At 39.4% G+C, this 10,365-nt stretch overlaps 1 long non-coding RNA gene across 1 annotated transcript; it reads right to left on the reverse strand.

Annotated features, from left to right (window-relative positions):
* Positions 1-1,289: 1,289 nt before the first annotated feature.
* LOC100603048 lies at positions 1,290-9,284 on the reverse strand. The gene is made up of 3 exons (XR_179168.2): positions 9,210-9,284; positions 7,270-7,340; positions 1,290-1,408 (listed from the first exon to the last, which is right to left on the reverse strand). It is a non-coding gene; the product is annotated as an uncharacterized LOC100603048 (long non-coding RNA).
* Positions 9,285-10,365: the final 1,081 nt, after the last annotated feature.

Here is a 10,365-nt window from a genome sequence, read left to right on the forward strand (position 1 = left end):
GTAGTTGGAATGGAGAGTGATAGTGAAAGCTAGAGACTTCCATGGAATAGAATGACATTAGGGCTCCATAAGCAACAGTGTACCAAGTATACCACGGTATAGCTTAGTGGGATCAACCTCCCAAAAGTATGAGTTTTACACAGGGTAAATGCAGGCCTGTATGAAGTGACAGTGAGCACCTGAGAACACTAGTAAACACTCACCCCAACTTTCCATCTGTACTGTGCACATCTTGGAAGAATAATAGCTCCACTCAACAGGTCTGAGGGATGGACTTGTACTGGGGGTGCAGCCAGGGTTCAGGCAAGACCTAAGAGGAAAGCAATAATCTCTGAAGGGAGCTTAAGGGTTTAGGAGGTTTGTTAGTAGTGGCACAAGATTTTCCCTCACTCAGACCTATCAATTCCCATACTGCCTTCAGTGGTGCCAATATTAAGTGCTCTCTAATTCATTATCCCTTCCCCTCTTAACAGAGCAGACTATTAACTGTTCTGACCTCTGCAGCCATGTGCTCCTCTTCACTGATGCAATGATCAATGCCCATAATATATCTCTCTTCTGAGAAGTTCCAAGCACCTCAAAACTCATCATGGTGGATGAGCAGCTTTTAAACTGTTTGCTGCTGGAGCCTCCATGTAGCCAAGATAGTGAGTGTCAAGGGGCTGTGGTCATGAGTGATTCTCCTGATGGGGCGGGGTGCAACTGCGATGGGGACCCTCAGGAATACATCCTACTGTTATTTAACTGGTACCTGAAGATGGGGTTACTCAGTGCATCCCCTCACTAAACAAGACCAAACTGGCTGAGTCTGTCTAAGGATTTCCATTACTTTGCAGCATTGCAAGAAGACTTGCTAATGGTTCTGAACTTCTGACTTTAAAATCCATTCTTACTGAGAATGTATGTGAATGCTCTGACTCGGCTAATAAAATATTTACAGGGAGGGATACCTGTAGAAACCAACAAGAGCTTATATAAATTGAGGGAGGAGTTGCATCCTTGACTATATATAAATTCAAAATGATAAATATATGTTTGTAAAACACATAGAATTCTCTTTATCCTCTCAGGGTTGGTAGTACTACCCTTTCTTCGTCAACTTACAAGGTCAACACTAACAAACACATCTACTGAAATGTGTTTTTCAAATTTAGAGGTTATTGAAAGCACAAGCAGTACAGGAACTAAAACTAGATTCATTCTATTTATTAAACCCTGCATTCAACTATACTGGGAAAATGGATGTGTTCACGACAATACTTTTAAGAAAACTCTTTCCAGATAGCATATTCAAGGACAGAGGCAAATCCAAGGTTTTTACTTTAGGCTTAGCCTTCTCACAAAATAACTCAGCCATGATGTTCATGGTGTCGATGCCTCCTCTTCTATCTTCGGAATCCCTTCTTGGCTGTTTTAAGAAAATAAAGAATTAACTTTAGGTATACAACTAAGAGACACCTTGACATGTCACCTGGTTGGTGAAATTATTTTGAGACTGGCCTTGCCAAACTTGTGAAATGTAAATGAAAAGCATACTAGCATGGATCGCAGACTATTTATGGTATGATCATGTGAAATTGCAGAAGCAAAGAGACTGCTTGCTTTTCAGGAAGGCTGGATTGGCACAGAACACCCTTTCCATGGGTATGTTTCCTGGCTGCTTTTTGGAATCAATTTTAGGGCAAAAGTTTGCGAGGCTGAAGGCAGGAAATGGAGAAAATCTTGCATTACAGCAGTTTCAATGATATAGTTGCTTTTTCATAGAAAGTAAGAGAGAGGACACTAACAGCTTATTTAAATAGAATGACTCAAATTGGGCTTTGTGAACAAGGATTTGACAGAGCCCATGCTAAGCACATTTGCAAACAGAGAACATGAGGAAACTGCTTGCATCCTTACTTTTGTCTTTCAAAGTTGAGATTTTCCTTTTCAAGTGCTCTGAGCACCCCTGGTGCCTGAAGACAAGCTTGTGAATGCTCATACCCAATTGAGAATATGTTGACATTTACATTTCAATAACATTTGCAAGATTAATTTTGTTTTTTTCCACTGCTGTTGTGTGCAGTGCAAAGAACTTTATATCTGCCCAGAATAATCATGGCTTTTACAATCTGTAGTTACGTCTAGAGGCAACAGATTCAGGCAGGAACCTACAGAGTCAGGAGTTTGTAAGTTGTAGGGTTCGGCAACTAATAACCTCTGCAGACTTGAAATGTCCTATTCAAAAATAAGTGTCTGTGACCTTTCAGTCCTAGCATATAATTAAAAGTGACAGGTAACCAGTGTTTCCCCATTGGCCGGTGAAATATGGCTGGGTTGGAGATGTTACCTAAGCTGTGGTAGTTATGGAATCAAGCACCAGTTCTCTCTACTTATCTAAAGTTAAATTTGTTTATTGAAGTTGAAGCTGTACTTTTTTAAAACATAAAGGACTAAGCTGGGTATGGTGACTCACACTTGATATCCCAGCACTTTGGGAGGCCAAGGTGGGAGGATCTCTTGAGCCTAGGAGGTCGAGGCTGCAGTGAGCCATGATTGTACCACTGTACTTCAGGCTTGGTATTAGAGCGAGACCCTGTCTCAAAAAAAAAAAAAAAAAAAAAAACGATAAAGGACCGAATGGCCTTTATCTTATTTAATTTTAATTAAAATCAACATTTATTAGTCATCTTCTATGTGCTAAGCAAACTGTAAGAGACATACAAATGATTTACACTAAAATAGTATACTAAGAGGATAATCCATGTGATACTACAGTGCATAGGAAAAAAATAGTGTCTGATATTAAAAACGGAATCCCAATATTTTAGTTCTAAAACCTTTTCCTCAATGTATGTTTAAGAACAATACTAAATGCAATGTTTTTCTTTCTTCTTTTGAGAGAGATAGGATCTTGCTTTGTGGCCCAGGCTAGTCTCAAATTTCTGGTCTCAAGTGATTCTCCCACGACGGCCACCCAAAGTGCTGGGATTATGGACATAAGCCACTGTGCCCAGCTGCTGAATGCAGTTTTATAATTGTTGTTATTATGCAGTGATCAATCTTTAAGAAATGGTGTCCTGTGTCCAAGAATACCAGAGAATCTTGTAAAATATCCTCTGTTGCTGAATGAGGAATCTCTTCACTGATGCAGAGACGGCATTCACCATTAAGAAACCTTGAATTATGTATTCTAAACTGGCTATTTGCTGGTCTCTGTATGCCAGAGGTCTTCAAATTTTCTTACTTCTGTCCCCTAAAATAAGTATGAAAGACTAGATATTCCTGTACATATCCTTACACTGTTACCTAAAACACTTCACTATTAGTTTAAGTAGTTGCAAAGACAAAATTTCAGCATATTATAAATACTTATAAATATCAATTCTTTCTTTCTTTCTTTCTTTCTTTCTTTCTTTCTTTCTTTCTTTCTTTCTTTCTTTTTCTTTCTTTCTTTCTTTTTTTTTTGAGACAGAGTCTTGCTCTGTCACCGAGGCTGAAGCGCAGTGGCACGATCTCGGCTCACTGTAACCTCTGCCTCCCAGGTTCAAGTGATTCTCCTGCCTCAGCCTCCTCAGTAGCTGGAATTACAGGCGCATGCCAACACACCTGGCTAATTTTTGTGTTTTTAGTAGAGACGGGGTTTCACCATGTTGATCAGGTTGGTCTCGAACTCCTGACCTCGTGATCTGCCCGCCTCGGCCTCCCAAAGTGCTGGGATTACAGGCCTGAGCCACCGTGTCCAGCAATATCAAGTGTTTCATTACAATTTTAAATAAATGCAATAAAATCTAAATGCCATAGTGTTTTTATACACATCATCATCTATTTAAAAGATACATGACTATATTGGTCCGTTTTCACACTGCTATAAAGATACTACCTGTGACTGGGTACTTTATAAATAAAAGATGTTTAATTGACTCACAGTTCTGCATGGCTGGGGAGGCCTCAGGAAACTTACAGTCATGGTGGAAGGCAAAGGAGAAGCAAGCACCTTCTTTACAAGGGGGCAAGAGAGACAGAGTAAGAAGGTGGAAGTGTCAGACATTTATCAAACAACCAGATCTTGTGAGAACTCACTCACTATCACAAGATCAGCAAGGGGAGAAATCTGCCCCCATGATCCAATCACCACTAGGTTCCTCCCTTGTCATGTGGAGATTACAGTTCGAGATGAGATTCGGGTGGAGACATAGAGGCAAACAATATCAATGACCATGCTCTTTGATGACTGGACATTTTACCCAATATTTTGCCTCTTTATGAAGTTTTTTCATTCCATCTCCTTCACATAATTTTGCCCTAATGTAATATGATGTTATGCTTGGAAATATTTTATTGATAGCCCTATCATATTGCTCTGCTATAAATATATTTTGAAACTGAAAATTATAAGAAAAAAGTTTTTTGTTTTGTAAACATGAAGCTGTAAGTATTAAATTACTTTTCTGTACTGTTATTGTTACAATTATTAGTTGTACATGGTTGATTAAATAAATATAAGTACGTTTCAAATTTTGAAATGTAATTATTGTACAGAAAAAGTAAAATGCTATTGGAAATCCACTTCTGAATGCAGTGTATTTCTTTCTCAGTTAAGGTAAGCTTGGATGAATATTATTTAATGCTGAAATGAAACAGGATTCAACATCAGTTCAATCCTTATTACCATCTTTTAATCCATATAAGTGCTGAGTAATCATCTGATGGAAATGAAGAGTTCTAAGTTACCAGTTTTTTATCTCCTGAGTTAGATGCCAAAAATCACACAGTGATCTATCATCAATGATTATTTTTTCATGATCTTTCATCTGACAATTTAAAGAAGTCCTCTTCAATCAAAAACTAACAAGAAATTGGAAAATCTGACTTATAAAATGGTATGTTACTGAGTCATTATAGTGATTCACTTTTTAGTCCTTGGGAACTATAGCAACTTGTAAAATCTGTACAAAGACTCATCAAGGGACATTTAATTCTTAATTAAACTCATTATAGTCTTTCACTTAAAGGCACCTTGTTTGTGAATCTTTAAAATTAAGTGAAACTGAACTTATACATTTTAGGTTTTTTCCTATTGTCTGTGAACAAAGACCTATATCTTTTTGCCAGACTTCCATCTATTAGAGCATATTAAAGCAACTTTAAAAGGGCATGGTAAATAGAGAGACAGACAGGCTTGATATTTAAACAGGTAGATAGCTAGCCAGATAGACAGATTACTATTTTCATTTCATAGCCGAAGATTATTAAGTGTATAATTATGAATCTTACTGAATTGGAACTGCATATCTGAGAGGGAGTCACTGATCCTATTTAAACAAAGTTGGCTCTCCAAAATCCAGTGCATTACATGCTAGATTGCATTTAGGGAAAAGTGTATTCTATACTTAGAAAGTGTATTCTATACTTAGAAATTAACATCAAGAAGTAGCAAGGGCAGGGCTTAAAAGTGGATATGAGTGCATTATTGACTGTTGTTAAATGCATTATTTACAATAGAATCCACACATATTCAGGTTAAATTAATCTATATCATATAAGGAGATGATAGAAATAAAATGAATTTGCAGAAAAGAGGTTGAAGAATGACCGTGAGCAGAAGCTTTGTTCCCAATAAACAAAACTGGAAGAATATGGGTTTATATTATCCAGTTACGGTTTGGTAGATCACGAAATTATTTATTTTATAGGTCTAAACAAATGTGTAAGAAAAGCTACCTCTGATATGTTTCATTTTCACAAAATGTCACGTTGATCTGTTGAAAGTGAGCATGGACAATTTTACCTTCCTCTCTTTGAAATTATACAAAATATGTAACTACATACATGTACTCTCTTGCTCTTTTTTCATTATTGAAAACGGTGAATGTATCAAGATGATGTGCTTCATAACCAGTTGACTATTCCCCAGCATACTTGTTACAAATCTCAAATATCTTAAGATAAGCTTGTATGGTATGAGTATATCGGGATCCTGTCAAGAAAACAAAAAACCACATGAAGCATTTTAACATAAAATCTACTATAGGGACTTGGTTTTCCAGATGGTGGAGGGCTGAATAGGCAACAGGGATCGCCAGGGTAACTCTGATATACAACAGCAGGAGCAGCTGCTGTGCAGGGGAGAGGTTGGAATAATCACAGCCCAGAAGTTCAGAGAAAGAGCTGGGGCTCAGACCTCTGAAGGGGAGCATGACCCAGCTGTTGCCATTACTTCTGAGAACATACCAACAGGCTGGCTCTCAGGTTTTCACAAAAGGCTGGAGACTGGAACCAACTGCTGCTGTCAGGCCAAGGTCACTGTTGGTATGATGCTGAGAGGAACAACAAAAAACCAAGAAAGTCCTTTCTCCCACTAGATGCTAGTCTCCCTCTAGCATCCCTATTTGCAGACTGATGTAGTTTGGCTCTGTGTCCCCACCCAAATTTCATCTCGTAGCTCCCATAATTCCCACCTGTTGTGGGAGATGATTGAATCATGGGGGTGGGTCTTTTCCATGCTGTTCTTGTGATAGTGAATGGGTCTCACAAGATCTGGTGGTTTTAAAAACAGGAGTTTCCCTGCACAAGCTCTCTGCCTGCTGCCATCCACATAAGATGTGACTTACTCCTCCTTGCCTTCTGCCATGACTGTGAGGCCTCCCCAGCCATGTGGAACAGTAAGTCCAATAAACCTCTTTCTTTTGTAAATTGCCCAGTCTTGGGTATCTCTTTATCAGCAGCATGCAGACAGACTGATACATAGACCCTTACAGGAAGCCAGTGGGCAAAACAGAAAGAGTCCTAGCCCAGTCCCATGGAGTACTGTATAGAAAGGAAGGTTTGCAGCTGAAAGGTAAACAACTGCTCAGCATAAGGCTGAGCCTCGAGCCTGTCACCTGGATGCTAGCGGCTGCCTCCCCAGCTAGCAGACAGGCACCCATGTCTGTTTTCTTCCCACTATTGCATCTCAATACCTGGAAAAGAGGCCAGAACTTAGTAGGCACTTACTAAATATTTGTTGAACCAATTCCGAAGAAACGGAATCTAATCATAGATTTCTCTGATTGCAAAGCCAATGATCTTAATTCTTTTCACTGATGCTACAACACCCACTGCCTTTGAGAAGGAATCAACCAAAGAGAATTGCTTCCTACTTTACAAGTTTGCCTGCAGGGGGCCTTGGCAGCCCATTTTATTAATGTCTCCAGTGCTGTGAGAGTAAACCAGCAAGAACTGATACAACATTGGCAGTGACTAATGACTTCAGTCTGCCTCTTTTCACAACACAGAAAGGAATTTTACCTGATGACCAAGTAGACATAAGACCTTCACAAACTGACACAGTCCAGATTTTATTCTGTGCTAAACTGGAACTGCAAAAACAAAGTGATAACTGTTACAAGAATCTCAGGAACATTTCAGACATGATTGTTTTCCAAAAGAGAACAATATATGTATATTACTCTTTATTAAAACCCATAAAAACTCAAATGACACCAGTGGCAAATAAGAAGTTGTAAATAAGTCATGGCCTTCTTAAGCCCAGGGATTTGCACCTAGCTCTTGACGATGTGTCTCTAACCTCCTTGCTGGATTCAGTCACACATCACTGCACAATAGGCACTCTCTGCTCTTTAAAACCCTGAGATGCCAGTGCCATTCTCATTTGCATTTTTAAAAAGAGAAAGAAAAAGAGGAAGTTTTGGAGATTAAAAAAAAAAAAAACAGGTACATTCTACACAGCACTATGACAATCCAATGGGATACATATGTTCTAGTTGTAAGCCGGTAGGTAAGCATTTAGACTTTTGCTACCAGCCCCACTGGGCTCAAATAACCTTTCTCAGTGGTGTCAGATGCATAGCAGAGTACCAAGTCCCATTCCCACAAGGGGAATAAGCAGATCACTAACATTTTGGCCACCTTTCACCCAGCACAGAAATTTCAAGCTGCCTTACTTTTAGCAGCAGCTGGGCTTGTGTTCTGTAAGACTGAGTAGAACTCGGCAGAACTTCTTTGGAAACTTGTGCCTGGCTCATTAAGACGTATTCTGATATCTTACATGTTACTTTGATATTTAAGGCCATGTAAGGATGTTGTGGATTCCTGTGGCTCCTTTTGGCACAAGTTGAGTGTTGGTAGAGTTTTGATGTTGAATGTCATGTACCGAACTATTGTGTTTTCTGGAAAGACAAGCTGAGTTTTGCTTGATGCTTAGTTTGGAGAGGATAAAGTTTCTCCCTTTTCCCTCACTCATGAGGTTGTCTGAGAATAGTCCCTGGATTTCTGATCCAGGCAAACGGGGCACTGGGTTATTTTATATTCAGTCACACTCACCTGCGGTGGATTTTATGACACATATAGTATTAAAGCCAGAATTTCACTTGGAGAAATGAAGTGTTGGCATTGGAGATGGAAAAGCTTAGGCAGAGATTATTTTTGCAACCTATGGAGTCATGTTAGACCAACATATGGCTTCAGATGTATGGTGTCTCCTCCTTGGGCCCCCCTCTGTGGGGAAGGCCTTAGGGCACACAGTTCAGAACCAGGCTGCCTGAGCAAAGCTGACTTGTTAGATCAGAATGGCTAATGAACATGAGAACCACTGAGCCATCCAAAGGCAATTTTTATCATTAGTCTCCCACTCCCGCAACAGAAATTCTTCTCTTTCTCTTTTGTCACCTCTTTATCGTTGGTCTATAAGTCTGTTTCTGTTTCTTTTATTAAAATTTTTTTTTTTTTGAGACAGAGTCTTAGACTGTCACCCAGGCTGGAGTGCTGTGGTGCTATCTCGGCTCACCGCAACCTCCTCTTCCAAGGTTCAAGCGATTCTCCTGCCTCAGCCTCCTCAGTAGCTGGGATTACATGCACCATCATGCCTGGCTAATTTTTGTATTTTTAGTAGAGACAGGGTTTCATCACGTTGGCCAGGCTGGTCTCAAACTCCTGGCCTCCCAAAGTCCTGGGATTACAGGCACGAGCCACCTTGCCCAGCCTCTTTTTTTTTTTTTTCCCTGGCTTTGTTCTCCTATGTTAGAATCTTTGCTGTTTCATGCTTACCCCTTAGTGTTTTTGGAATTAAAAGGTTATGGACCCCTAATGTAAAACAATCTTTAAATTGTGGTCTGATTTTCTATAGAGCATTGGTGATTACAAGTGATAAAGACATTTTACAATGGTTTTAACATTCTAATTCATGGGACTGATGCTTTTATCTCTTTTATATAGAGTTGTAATCTTACCACCAAGAGCATTTTTCCCTGTACATCAATAGTTCTCAAAGTGCAGTCTAAGGAACCATAGAGGTCATGGGGATCCTTTCAGGGAGTCTGTGAGGTCAGCATCTAAAAATAGTAATACTAATATGTTATTGACCTTTCTTACCCTCATTCTTTTTTTAAAAAAAATTTAGCCAAGTTAAATTTATTTTTATTTATTTATTTATTTATTTTTTTTTTTTGAGATGGAGTCTCGCTCTGTTGCCCAGGCTGGAGTGTAGTGGCGCAATCTCGGCTCACTGCAAGCTCCGCCTCCCGGGTTCACGCCATTCTCCTGCCTCAGCCTCTCCGAGTAGCTGGGACTACAGACGCCCGCCACCATGCCCGGCTAATTTTTTGTATTTTTAGTAGAGACGGGGTTTCACCGTGGTCTCGATCTCCTGACCTCGTGATCCGCCCGCCTCGGCCTCCCAAAGTGCTGGGATTACAAGTGTGAGCCACTGCGCCCGGCCCTAGCCAAGTTAAATTTAAAAGAGTTTAATTGAGAAAGAACAATTCGTGAATCAGTCAGTCTCCCAACCTAGAGTAGGCTCAGAGACTCCAGCATAGCCACATGGAGGAAGAAGATGAATGGATGGAAAAAGGAAAGTGACCTACAGAAAATGGACGGGAGGTGCAGAAACAGCTGAGTGGGTTACAACTCAGCATTTGCCTCATTTGGACAGTTGGCCACATTTGATTGGCCAAAACTCAGTGATTGGCACAACAGTAGGCCACAGTCTGTTTACAGTTCCATTTAGGTGATAGTTCATGATGTACAGAGAAACCTTTAGGCCAAACTTAAAATATGTAAGGAGGCAGCTTTAGGCTAAACTTGATTTAAAATTATCTTACCTGTGTACAGTGAAGTTTCTCAGAAGTTACATGATATGCTATATCAGAATAGACTGAATGCAGAAGCAGAAATGAGAATCCAGCTGTCTTCTGATATTAAAGAAATTAGCAAAACTGTAAAGCTATACCATTATGTTCACTAATGTTTTTGTTTTAAAAAATAGTTTTCACAAATTTATGTTATTTCTGTTAACATGTAATTGGTTTATTAAGTTTATTATTGTTGGTTTTAAATGAATCAACCAATATGTTAAAAATATATATTTATCAGTAGATCTAATCCACA

This window comes from Nomascus leucogenys, chromosome 12 (genome assembly GCF_006542625.1).
Source record: "Nomascus leucogenys isolate Asia chromosome 12, Asia_NLE_v1, whole genome shotgun sequence".
NCBI lineage: Eukaryota > Metazoa > Chordata > Mammalia > Primates > Hylobatidae > Nomascus > Nomascus leucogenys.